The sequence below is a fragment of the Vigna radiata genome, chromosome 7, assembly GCF_000741045.1.
Source record: "Vigna radiata var. radiata cultivar VC1973A chromosome 7, Vradiata_ver6, whole genome shotgun sequence".
In the NCBI taxonomy this organism is placed as follows: domain Eukaryota; kingdom Viridiplantae; phylum Streptophyta; class Magnoliopsida; order Fabales; family Fabaceae; genus Vigna; species Vigna radiata.
Window position 1 is genome coordinate 12,055,186 of NC_028357.1, and position 12,252 is coordinate 12,067,437.

Consider the following 12,252-nt stretch of genomic DNA (forward strand, 5'->3'; position numbering starts at 1 on the left):
AGAATATAGTTCTTTTAGGAGGGTAAGTGCCATATATATATATATATATATATATATATATATATATATATATATATATATATATATATATATTAGTAGTGTGTATTTAGAATTAGTATATAACTACAATTCTCTTCTTAAAAGCAGCTGCAAATTCTTGTTTAACAATGATAATCGATGGATCGTCGAATACAAATAGTGTATGCTATTTGACCATAATAAAAAGCAAAATTATTCATTTGTCGGATGTTTGTTTAAATAATATCTACGATATTTTAAAATTTGTAATTATCTCTTAATGTATGCGAATATTTAAAAAAATATATTTTATAAATTTTTTAAAATAAAATCTAATTAAAATTATAAAAAAATATATAAAATATAATATAAATTAAAATTTAATTTTAATTAATTTTAACCTAATAAAGTATAAATTAATTTTAACTTAATAAAAATATAAATTAAATTTTAATTTTTGTTATTTTGTAGGTAATGGATATCCACAGATACATATAGTATGATATCTGTACTCGATCCATTTATAAACAGGTATTAAAGTAGGTATCAATTATTTGTTCTGGATTTTATTCGTGGATATACACAAATAATTTTGGCATCTCTATTCTTGTTCCATCCCGGTTGATAAAAAGTCATGCCTACATGCATTGACATGCCAAAATAAGGAAATACAACCTCAACAAAACTCAAGGCTTTTCCTATAGATTCTTAGTTATATACATTTCATTGAAGAGGTTAGAGAAAGGGAAAAAGGTCCACACTTTTGTGGTTAAGATTAACCTTTAGTTTATATGTATGCAATTTAGTGATGAATATTTACGAGGGCTCTTCCAAATGTTCAACACTTTGCATGGAGAGTATTTGTGGATAAGGTCCTAACAAAAGAGAACTTAATATACAGGGGCGTAGCTTTGCGCAATAATAGAGATATATATTGACATATGCCAATATAAGGATATGTAACCTCAACAAAACTCAAAGCTTTTCCTATAGACTCACATTGCATTGAAGATGTTAGGGAAAGGGAAAAAGGTCTATACTTTTGTGGTTAAGATTAACCCTTAGTTTGATCCTTTCATGTGTGCAATTCAATGATGGATATTTATGAGGTCTCTCCTCCAAATGTTCAACACTTTGCATGGAGAGTATTAATGGATAAGATCCTAATGAAAGAGAACTTAGTACATAGGGATGTAGTGTTGGACAATAAGAGGGATATATATTGACATGCCAAAATAGGGATATGCACCCTCAACAAAATTCAAGGTTTTTCCTATAGACTCTTAAGTATAAACATTGTACTTAAGAGGTTAGGAAAAGGAAAAAATGTCCATACTTTTGTGGTTAAGATTGGCCTTTAGTTTGATCCTTAGATGTGTGCAATTCAATGATGGATATTTATGAGGGCTCTCCGAAATGCTCAACACTTTGCATGGAGAGTATTGATGGATAAACTGAGACTTATGCAAAGAAAAAGATGTGTATTTTATGGTTGAAAGCCAAAAGTGTGTGGTAGTTGTCTGACAAGTGGGTAGGAGTAACATCGGTGAACCATAATCAACCCAAAGCTCATTTCCAACACTTCCACCTAATGGAATTAAATAAAAAAACAAAATAAAATCTAGAAGGGAGTATGGACAATAGTTACTAGGGCCATTTGGAATCATAAGAATAAGATTATATTTAAGAAAGAAAATGCAAATACTGAAGAAATTTTTGTTTGGCACACCTAAATGCATCGTTATGTATGAAGTATAAATCACCCAATGTAACACAATCATACTTTGACTAGTACTTAATTTTGGTTCAAAGTTTAAAATCTCTGTCAAAATGAGTATCTTCATTAGAGCATGTTTTATCTTCATTGGGCAAACAACAATTTGGCACCTAAGGCTATCAAAAGTACAATCTAGCTACCATGAACCAATTACCTTTCAAAGGAGAAGAAGATCCTTCCATTTGTTTAGCATGAATAGCTAAAGTAGATTAAATTTTTGCTTTGTATAGTGTAGATGAAGCATTTCATGTAAAGTTAGCTTGTTTAACTTTAGAGGGATGCGCTAAACAATGGCTAAATAGGAGAAACTTAACCACCATGGGCTCACTCACAAGCACATGGAAACTTTTTAAGGACATTATAATCCAATATTCGTACCTACTCACAACTTTAGAGACCTCTTGGTTAAGCTCCAAAGGCTTAATCAAGGTAGACGAAGTGTGGAGGAGTATGGACGCAAGTTCGAAGTGCTCATACATAGTACTAACACCATTGAAAATGAACAAGGTTTATTAGTGGACTTAATAGCAAAATCCAAGATATAATTGAATTCCATAATGATGAGAATTTTGATGTAGTGGTTCATCGGGCCATGAAAGTAAAGAAACAACTCTTGTGAAAAGAAGCTTATCACAACAAATTTTCATACTCTTCAAGAGATGCTTTCTACAAATCCTCATCATCAAAGGATAAAGCCAAGGATGTTTCTAAGGAGCCCACTAACAAATCTTGTCCTCATTCTTCTTCTAACCATCCTTCTTCCCAACCTAAAGCCCCTTCTAGACCAGGTCATATTAAATGTTTTAAATGCTTAGGACATAGTCATATAGCTTCTGCCTGCCCCAACAAAATTCAATGTGCATTAGGGGTGAAGCAATTTTTACTAATGAGTCTACCTCTTCCTTACTTTCACCAACTTATAGCTCTTCTTCCTCATCAAGTGATGCAAAAAAGAAGATCATGTTTAATTGTTTAAATGAGACCTACAAGATAGAAAATAGGAGAGAGTAAAAGAAGAAAATAAGAGAAAAGAAAGTGAGGAGAGAGTAAAAGAAGAATATAAGAGAAATGAAAGAGAGGATAGAGCAAAGAAAGAAAAAGAAAAACTTATTAGAGGAAAGGACAAGGCATACGTTTTAGAGAAAGTGCTGCTAAAGGCACATTTCCCTCCCGTCATTCAAATGGATCCAAGCCATGACAAGGGAGTTTTTCAATCCTTTCACTTTTCTCCATTTACTAAGTTTTCTTTCTTTTTTCCAAAAGTATTTTGTACAAATCTTCCAGTTCTTTCTTCCCTTATTTCCAGCTTTTCAATAACCATTTCCGAACCATATCTTGAGTTAGTGTTACCTGTCAAAGCGGTTGTAGCGAAATGGTTAGCATGTAATAACAAACCAAGAGGGATTTTAATATAAACCTGTGCCTTTTAATTTCTACTCAATTTATCTTACTACGCAAATAATAAATATAAATAAAAGAGTAAGGTTGAGAGAAATTTGCACAAATGATTTTTATACTGGTTCGGATCTTACCAATCCTATGTCCAATCGCTTATCTCAAATCAAGATAAACAATTTACTAATCACAAAACAATTACAAACTACATTCACAAAGAAACAATTTGTAAGAGTTTAGAAACAACCTCTCTTGATACCACAAGAGATGAACCCGCACCTCCTTTGAATCTTCACAAAGGATGAGACACCTCCTCCGAATAGTTCACGAAAGATGAAACACCTCCTCCGAATACTTCACGAAGAATGTGTTGGGAAAATCTCCCGATACACACTCATAATGTGACCCACACAAATAATTTTACTCTTCAATCCATTGTGGGTGATTTTCATTAAACTTTGGCAACCTTTAAATAGGTGCAAATTGGGCCTTGGGCCAATTACAAATAATAAAAACTGACAATAAAATATAACTTACCTAAAAATAAAATCTCCTTATTCTATCATAAAATAATATTCTACCTAATAAACAGAAAATCATAACTACCCATTTCTATTTTATCTCTATCAAATAAAACCAAACATTACTATACCCAAAACTAATAAAATAATAAATCTCTAGAATTTAAGTTTATCCAAACAAACTCCCCCATAAACTTTAATTCTTCCTTTATTCTCCCTTTATTCTTCTCTCTCTCCATTCTTCTCTCTCTTCATTCTTCTCCCAGGATCGTCTACGGCCTTGAGTGTTCCAAACTTCTCAGAGTTTAAAGCCGATCTTGCTTAACACAATTCTCCCTTGAACATGTGTGTCTCCCTTGTACGCGTGCGTCACTCTCTTGTACGCGTGCGGTGTGTGTCTTCCTTGTACTTGTGTGGCGTGCGTCACTCTAACCAAACCCTCGGCTCTGATACCACTGTTGGGTCTGATACCACAATTGGGAAAAAAACGGTGACCCACACAAATAATTTTACTCTTCAATCCATTGTGGGTGATTTTCATTAATCTTTGGCAACCTTTAAATAGGTGCAAATTGGGTCTTGGGCCAATTACAAATAATGAAAACTGACAATAAAATATAACTTATCAAAAAATAAAATATCCTTATTCTATCATAAAATAATATTCTACCTAATAAACAAAAAATCATAACTACCCATTTCTCTTTCATCTCTATCAAATCAAACCAAATATTACTATATCCAAAACTAATAAAATAATAAATATCTAGAATTTAAGTTTATCCCAATAGAATGATCCTCTTCCACACACCTCCTTAGATGCACCAAGGATGAACCAGATATTCCTTCGTCACCGTAGTAGCAATGTACCAGTACCACAGACAAGAATGTCCTTAGCTAAGAAAGAGCAAACAATTCTCAAAGAGTTCTGAGTATTTTAGCGCAAGGGAAGAGTTGCAGATGATAGATAAAGAGAGCCTATTTATAGACTCAAGCAAATATTCTTCCATTTTTCGTAACTGGCCATTTAACGCTTTTAATCGATTAATACAAGTGTTAATTGATTAAAATGAGTACAACTACTAGTTTTTAAAAACCAGAAAACTCCAACGGCTATCTTTAATCGATTATTCTAAGAATTAATCAATTAAAATAGGTAATAATCAATTATTTCCATGCCAGTTTAGTTTTCATCACTTGTAACGTTTTAATCGATTAATACTTGATTTAATCGATTAAAACCGTGCGTTTTTTTACTTTGAACATCAATTACAAAGTATGAAAGTACATGAATTAAAACCTACTACAAAGCTAAGATCTAAACATTAAACTAAAATTATTATAAAAGCTTTTAATAATAAAAACAAGTCTTCAAAGGATCTTCATGAATCTTGATATATCTTGACTTGATTTGGAAATCATCAATACTTCATCTTTATCATTTTGCTAACATTACCCCTTTGGTTACATTCCACTCATGACAAAAATATATTTTTTTTCCAAAGAAGCTCTCATAGTTTTTACCAATAATACAATAAAAATCTAAGGATACTTTCTTCTAGTATTACTTATCTATATAATTTGTTTGACAAACATAAATTCATTCATAAAATGTTTGATGCTTTTTGTAGATTGGCATTTGATCCAGTTCCTTTGGCTTACAAAAAGCAATAAAGCCAATCCATAATGGCATGCTTCCACAATAAGTCATTAATCTCTCTCTTTTTGTAGGTTTTTCAAGATTCAAGATCGAATCCTCTCCAACCTGGGAAGGATGATGTGATCATATATAGAGAAAGGATGAAGATATTAAAAGAGTAACAAGAAATATAAAACAACATAGCATAAATTTTATGGCTTGTATTTTGGCCTTTAGTAGAATAGGTTGTTCATATGCTTGTATTTTGCCTTTCTTGTTTCTTTTTCTTAGTTTGGTTATAAAGAGGCTTATATATTCTTATTTTCTTTAAGGTGCAAACAATGTGAGACTTCACATAGTTTGGACTTAAAAGAAAGAAGAATAGATAAGTTTTTTCTCCTTTTATTTGCTTGTAATGCAAGCTTTATCTCTTGTATAGTTTTAGTTTTGATCTTTAGACTAGTTGGGTAGCTTATATACTCTTATAAGGTTGTAGAATTAAGAGATGTGGGACGTAAAACATCCTCGAGTGCTGATGTCCATACTTGTAGGCCTTTAAGTCTCACATCCTTTAGTTTTCTCCACCTACTTCACCTCTTAGTGCTATATAAGCAACCTAAGGTCTCCTTTATACATACACTTGAACACCAAATTTGAATATAAAGATTGTTTTGCACTCAATTGCATCACTTCTTTGATATATAATTTTGTCTCTTAGTCTAAATTTGAATCTTATCTTGTGAAGAACAAGTCGAGATCCTCCTTGGAATTTATCTTGGATCCTTTCAAGTGGCATGCCTTCCAATTCATAAGTTTCCTCTCCTTTCGCTGTTTTAATTCCATTTCATAATTGTTCTTGTTTAGTTCTTAGTTTTATGTATATATAGGCATGTTGTTTCATATCAAGTCCTCATTTTAAAGCTTTCTTTGAGAGATGATCGTTAATTAGAGATAATTAACTTTGTTGAGAGTATGTGGCTTCTCATACGAAGATATGTACTTTTTTACGACTTGGGAAGAGCAACATTACTTTTGTAGCTAGATTTGCTCGGTGTATGGGTGCTTAGTTGGTCCAATTGAGTGATAATAGAAGCTACAAGTTCCTTAATTCCTATCTTCTGTTGCATGAACATACTTTTGTTGCCCAAAGCCTTCAGTTCTTCCTCATGCTTCTCTGTCATATGTTGCTCGCTGACTTCTTCCAATATTGTTCATCATGCTCCTCGTGGTTACCATGAAAGTAAAAGATACACTTGTTTGACCCCACGGTATACGTCAAAATGTTTCTACATGATCAGTTAGACACTTCATACTCCTTGATGTCTTGGTCTTCGAGTAACTTTCATCCTCTACTTGTCTATTACGAAGAATGTTCCAATCATTTTAAACCGTTTAGGATGTACGTGAAAAAGGTAGTTCGATGCTTAAGTCTATAGGTGTTTGAGTACAAGGGTATTACATGTTGTAATCAATGCAACCTAACTACCTTACCTAAACCTCATATTTATACTATTTGAAATGAGTTTTTACATACCACTAGTTTAATCATGACTGAATCATGTCTTAATACGATTATTTAGCTTATTTACTTTAAGCTAGTTTAGATTAATAGACTTCACTCATAGAGCCGTCAAAATGGGTCACAACCCGCGAGCCAACCCGGCCCGTCACGGGTTCGGGCCGGGTTGGGTTTGAAAAATACAACCCACTTATATGCGGGTCAGATTTCAACCCGGCTCATTTAGACTCGGCTCATGCGGGTTGAACCCGTGGTGAGCCGGGTTGGCCCACCAACCCACCTACCTAATTTTATTTTTTTAATTTATTATTTTATTTATGAAACCCTAAAAAATAAAATACTTTCTTCACTCACTGTGTATATCAAAAAAGTAATATCTGCTCTTACAAATCACTTTCACGATACTTGCTCTCATTTGACGGTGCTTTCACCCTCACTTCACTAAAATTCTTCAAGGAACAGGTAAAACACTCTTCCTTTTTTCTTCTCTTTTCTCCACATTTTTGTTTTCTCACTTCTCTTTCCTTTCTTTTTCAAAAACCCTATAGGGGTTTGCGAATTTGCTTTTTGTTCTGGGGGATTTGAAGACATGGAATGATTGTTTCATGTTCTGACATGTTTGTATCAGATTTTGTTCATTTTATTTAAACAATTTGAGTATACATTATTTGAACGAGCTCTTTTTGATATCTTTGAATTTGGGAAATTATGTTACAAATTAAACTGTTATTTTTTTGTTGATGTTGTTGAGTANTNGTTCTCTTTTTTTAATATTTTTTTATTGATTGTCGGAATTGTTCTGATATTAAGAAAATCTTTATTAGTGAATTTGGAGATAACAAGAACAAGGGTCATGGGTTACAACAAAAACAAAAAATGATGAATATAAGAAACTTTTTTGTATGTACTTTTTGTTTGTTTTTGAATGACATTTGGATATATTGTACTTTTTACTATTATTTTGAAAATTGTTTAAATTTACATTACAGAAAGTTTGTATTTTTTTATTTTAAAAAAATATAATTAAATGGGCTAGTGAGCCAACCCGTTTACCCACTAACCCGTGGTGAGTCGGGCCGGGTTCAAGTTTTTCTGGCTCGCTAATAAATAAGCCGGGTTGGGTTGGTTCACTAAGTGACCAACCCGTGGTGGGCCGGGCCGGATCGAGCCGGGTTACCTGTTTTGAAAGCTCTATCCACTCATATGATAGTCAACTTATATGACCTAGATACAATTTCTAAACTAAATTATGATTTTATATTTTAAGAAAAAATATTATCAAAATCAAGTATGATAGAAAATGTAGTAACATAACATTTAACTAAGTAAAAATAATTTAATTGCATATTATTTACATTAACGCTAACATGTAAACACAAAAACACAAGAAAGCTTGAAATATTTAAATATCACCAATTTTCTTTTTCAAAAACAAAATCATAGACAACTCTACTTCCAAGAAATACAAGACAATTTTACAATTATATGTAATAATTAATTTTTGCAACAAATTCTTAAAAAAAGCTACATTAAGAATTATTTAAGTGTAATAAACTGTTAAGGATGTATATGCAGAAGGTAATTCGATGCTTAAGTTTGTAGGTATTTTAGTATAAACATATTAAATGTAGTAATCAATGTAATCTAACAACCTTACTTTTATATTATTCGTAATGAATTTTTACTTACCACTAATCTAATCACGATCCAATCATATATTTTAATACCATTATTTAGCTGTTTTATTTTAAGTTGCATTTAGATTAATAGATTCGTACTAGTACTATAATCAATTACTTTGTATGACTTAAATACAATTTTTAAACTAAATTATGGTTTATATTTAAAAAAAAATATTATCAAAATCAGATATGATAGAAAATATGCTAACATCTCGTTTTAACTAAGGAAGTAAAAATAACTTAATTGTAAATTATTTACATTAACACTAACATAAAAGAAAGCTTTAAATATTTAAATATCACAATTTTTTTTTTTCGAAATCAAAATCATAGATATCTCTCCTATCAATAAATACAAGATAATTTTACAGTTATATGTAATCAACTTATTAACTTTTGTTAAAAATTCTTAAAAAAAAAAGCACATTAAGAGTTATTTAAGTGTCGTTAATTATGTGAAAGTATTTTCATATTACCATTCAAAGTAGGTTTAATACATAATTTGGTCCCTTTTTTTGGGGCTTTTGTTCAAAATGATTCCACCTTCGGAAAAAAATCAATTTGATCCCATATTTCATTAAAAGTTGTTCAAAATGGTCCCTTTGGCAGACAGCGTTAAATTCTTAACGGTAAAGATGCTAGCGTGGCAAACGTCTATCCACTTGTTTAAAAGTTATATGACGTGTCATTCTGAAAACATTTTAGGGTAATTAAAAAATCCCTAATTAAAATGAAATGAAAAAATTAGGGTAATTAAAAAACCCCTAACCCTGATTGTTATTCATTTGTCGCGATTGGAGATAACGCCATTGGTGATTGCTTGAAGGTGGTAGTTCAACATCGCACGGAGGTGAGGTAAGGGGTCACTATCTAAGCCTATGCTGTTGTTTATGTTTTTTTTGGGGGGTTAGGGTTTAATTTGATGTTCTGTTAAGAATATATTCCTTGTTTTACTCTGATTTTGGGTAGTATAAAACTTTGTTTATTTGCTGTTGTAATGCGTTGTATTGTGTGTTAAATATAATTTTTGTTGTGGGCTTTTTGGTTGTGGAAGACAGAGGGCGTTATTGTCGACTTTTGTTGTTCACCGTGGTCCCATTATTGGTTTTTAAAGTGATTTTAGTGGTCCCCGTTTGAGATGGCTGAGAAAAGAATTGAGGTAGTGTTCCACCATGGTTTCAAATTTTGACTTGCAATGATACTTGACTGGTTGCATACCATCATTGTTTATGTTGGTTGATATCCTTTATGTCTTTTGTTCTGGGTCATGGTGTGTCAGATATTTTAGGTTATGTAACAATTGTTTATTTTATGAGGGTTGATATGACACCCCTGCACTTGAAAATACAGTACAATATATAAGTATTTATAACCAAATTGTCTTTAAAATATTCACTGACAATATTGATTCTATTTGCCTTAGATATTCCATAAACTATACTTCATTTTGACCTCATTGGATATATGCTGTTTGGTATAGGAATGAGTGTGTTATTGTTGGGATATGTGTTGATGATGATATAGCTTTTATAAATATTGTCACTGCTGAATTTCAATATTTGGAAGGATGATTATTCTTGTGGGCATGTATGAAGCCACTTATGCCGCAATGATTTATCCTCTCAATGGGAAATTGCTTTGGGAAAAAACATCATTTGTGGATGTCCTGCCACCAGTTTTACGAAAGATGCCTGGTCGGCCAAAGAAAAAAAGAAAATTGGTGGCCTGGGAGTTAACAAAGGATGCGACCCAAATGAATATTGGTGGGCACAGGAAAAAATGTACCATCTGTCGTAAACTGGGACACAACAAAAGCAAGTGCCCCTCACGTCCACCCATCACAGAACCAACATGTCCCTCTGACTCACAAACACAACAACCCAATCCTCAATCCTCGCAGCCACCACAACCTACTCAGGAGTCCAGTGCACATTCAACTCCACCAATCATGAGGAAGAAGTTACCTTTCAAAAGAAGAATAAATTAGATGTATTTTGAAGTCATTATTACGAACTTTGGATGTATTTTGAACACAGTTGCTGTGTATTATGAAGATAGTGCATGTATTTTGAACACAATAGTTGTGTATTATTATGAACTTTGGATGTATTTTGTGACCAAGTTTTTTGATGCATGGTCATTATCATTTAATGAAGTATTATTATGTCCTCTTTTATGTGCACTTTGATTATTATATCATGAGAAGCAGTTGTGTTAGTTTAGTATGTGATGAGAAGCACTTGTGTGAGTTTATTATGGGATGACAAGCACTTGTCGTCATATCCATTTGGGACCAAAACTAAACTAATTTAAATACAATTGGGGACCAAATTGGACATTTTAAAATGAAAGCAGATACTATATTTAACATTTCACATTAACGCCTTCATATTACATAAACCTTCACATTACATAAAAACCTTCACATTACATTAACCTTAACATTGACCTTCACCTTCACCTTGACATTACGAAACCAAAACATGCAGCCACATACAAAGATCAACCTAAACAGACCTTTAAAATGACAATGTTAACTACAAAAACAACACACATAGCTCCAAGTAACAATTTCATCCTTCTCTGCAAGTTTTGGACTAAAATTTCCAAATCAGAAATCCTCCTCCTTTGTCTGACACTTTCATCGTTTCTTTCCTCATTATTTTCTTCAGCACACCATTTGAAAAAGTTGCAGTAAATCCCTCTTGAAGATCCACCCTGTTATGCACCAAATCAGCCAACAAAATTGAAATTTCCTCATCAATCTATGAACAAATATATACCAAATAAAGTCAAAATGGAAATAAAAAAACCTTGTAATGATGACATCCCCAAAATTTTCGCCCAACATTCTAGGGAGTTCTCGCCACTTTTGACATAACAACATCACCACACTTGCAATGATGGATTATCCCACCTCCCCTCCAAGCCCCATCATTTGCGGATTGTGAATTTCTTTCCCACCCTGTTTTGGAACAAGACGAAAATGCTTGAGAAGAAGCCATTTTGACTTCAACGAACCCTAACCCTATCACAACCTCTGCTACAAAATTTGAAGAACATCAAAGAACCAAAGAACCCTAACTTCAACTAACCCTAACCCACCATTTTTAATAACCCCGATTATAAGCCATTTATGTCAACTTACTACAGTCCACACAGCCACGTCATATAACTTTTAAACAAGTGGATAGAGGTTTGCCACGCTAGCATCTTCACCGTTAAGAATTTAACGCCGTCTGCCAAAGAGACCATTTTGAACAACTTTTAATGAAATATGGGACCAAATTGATTTTTTTCGAAGGTGGGATCATTTTGAACAAGAGCCCCAAAAGAAAGGACCAAATGATGTATTAAACCTTCAAAGTATAATAATAGTAATAACTTTTGAAGTATAATAATGTTAATATTATTCATAATATAATAAATATTTGTCTTTAAATGTATTTTTCTTAACTTTTATTCGTATTTTTATCTTTATAAATTGAAAATTGGTGAATAAAAAAAGTTTTATTTTGTTTTGAATAGATGGTGATATTTTAAAAATAGTGTAAGTGAGTGTGTATGCATAATAAAGTCTCATGGGTTGTTGGGAGTTTGGAGCAAGTTGCCAAGAAAAGCAGATATCACCACAAAGAGAGAGAAAGAGAGCGCATTTGGGATTGGGACCGCTCAGCTGACCTGACCATTCTATAAAATCA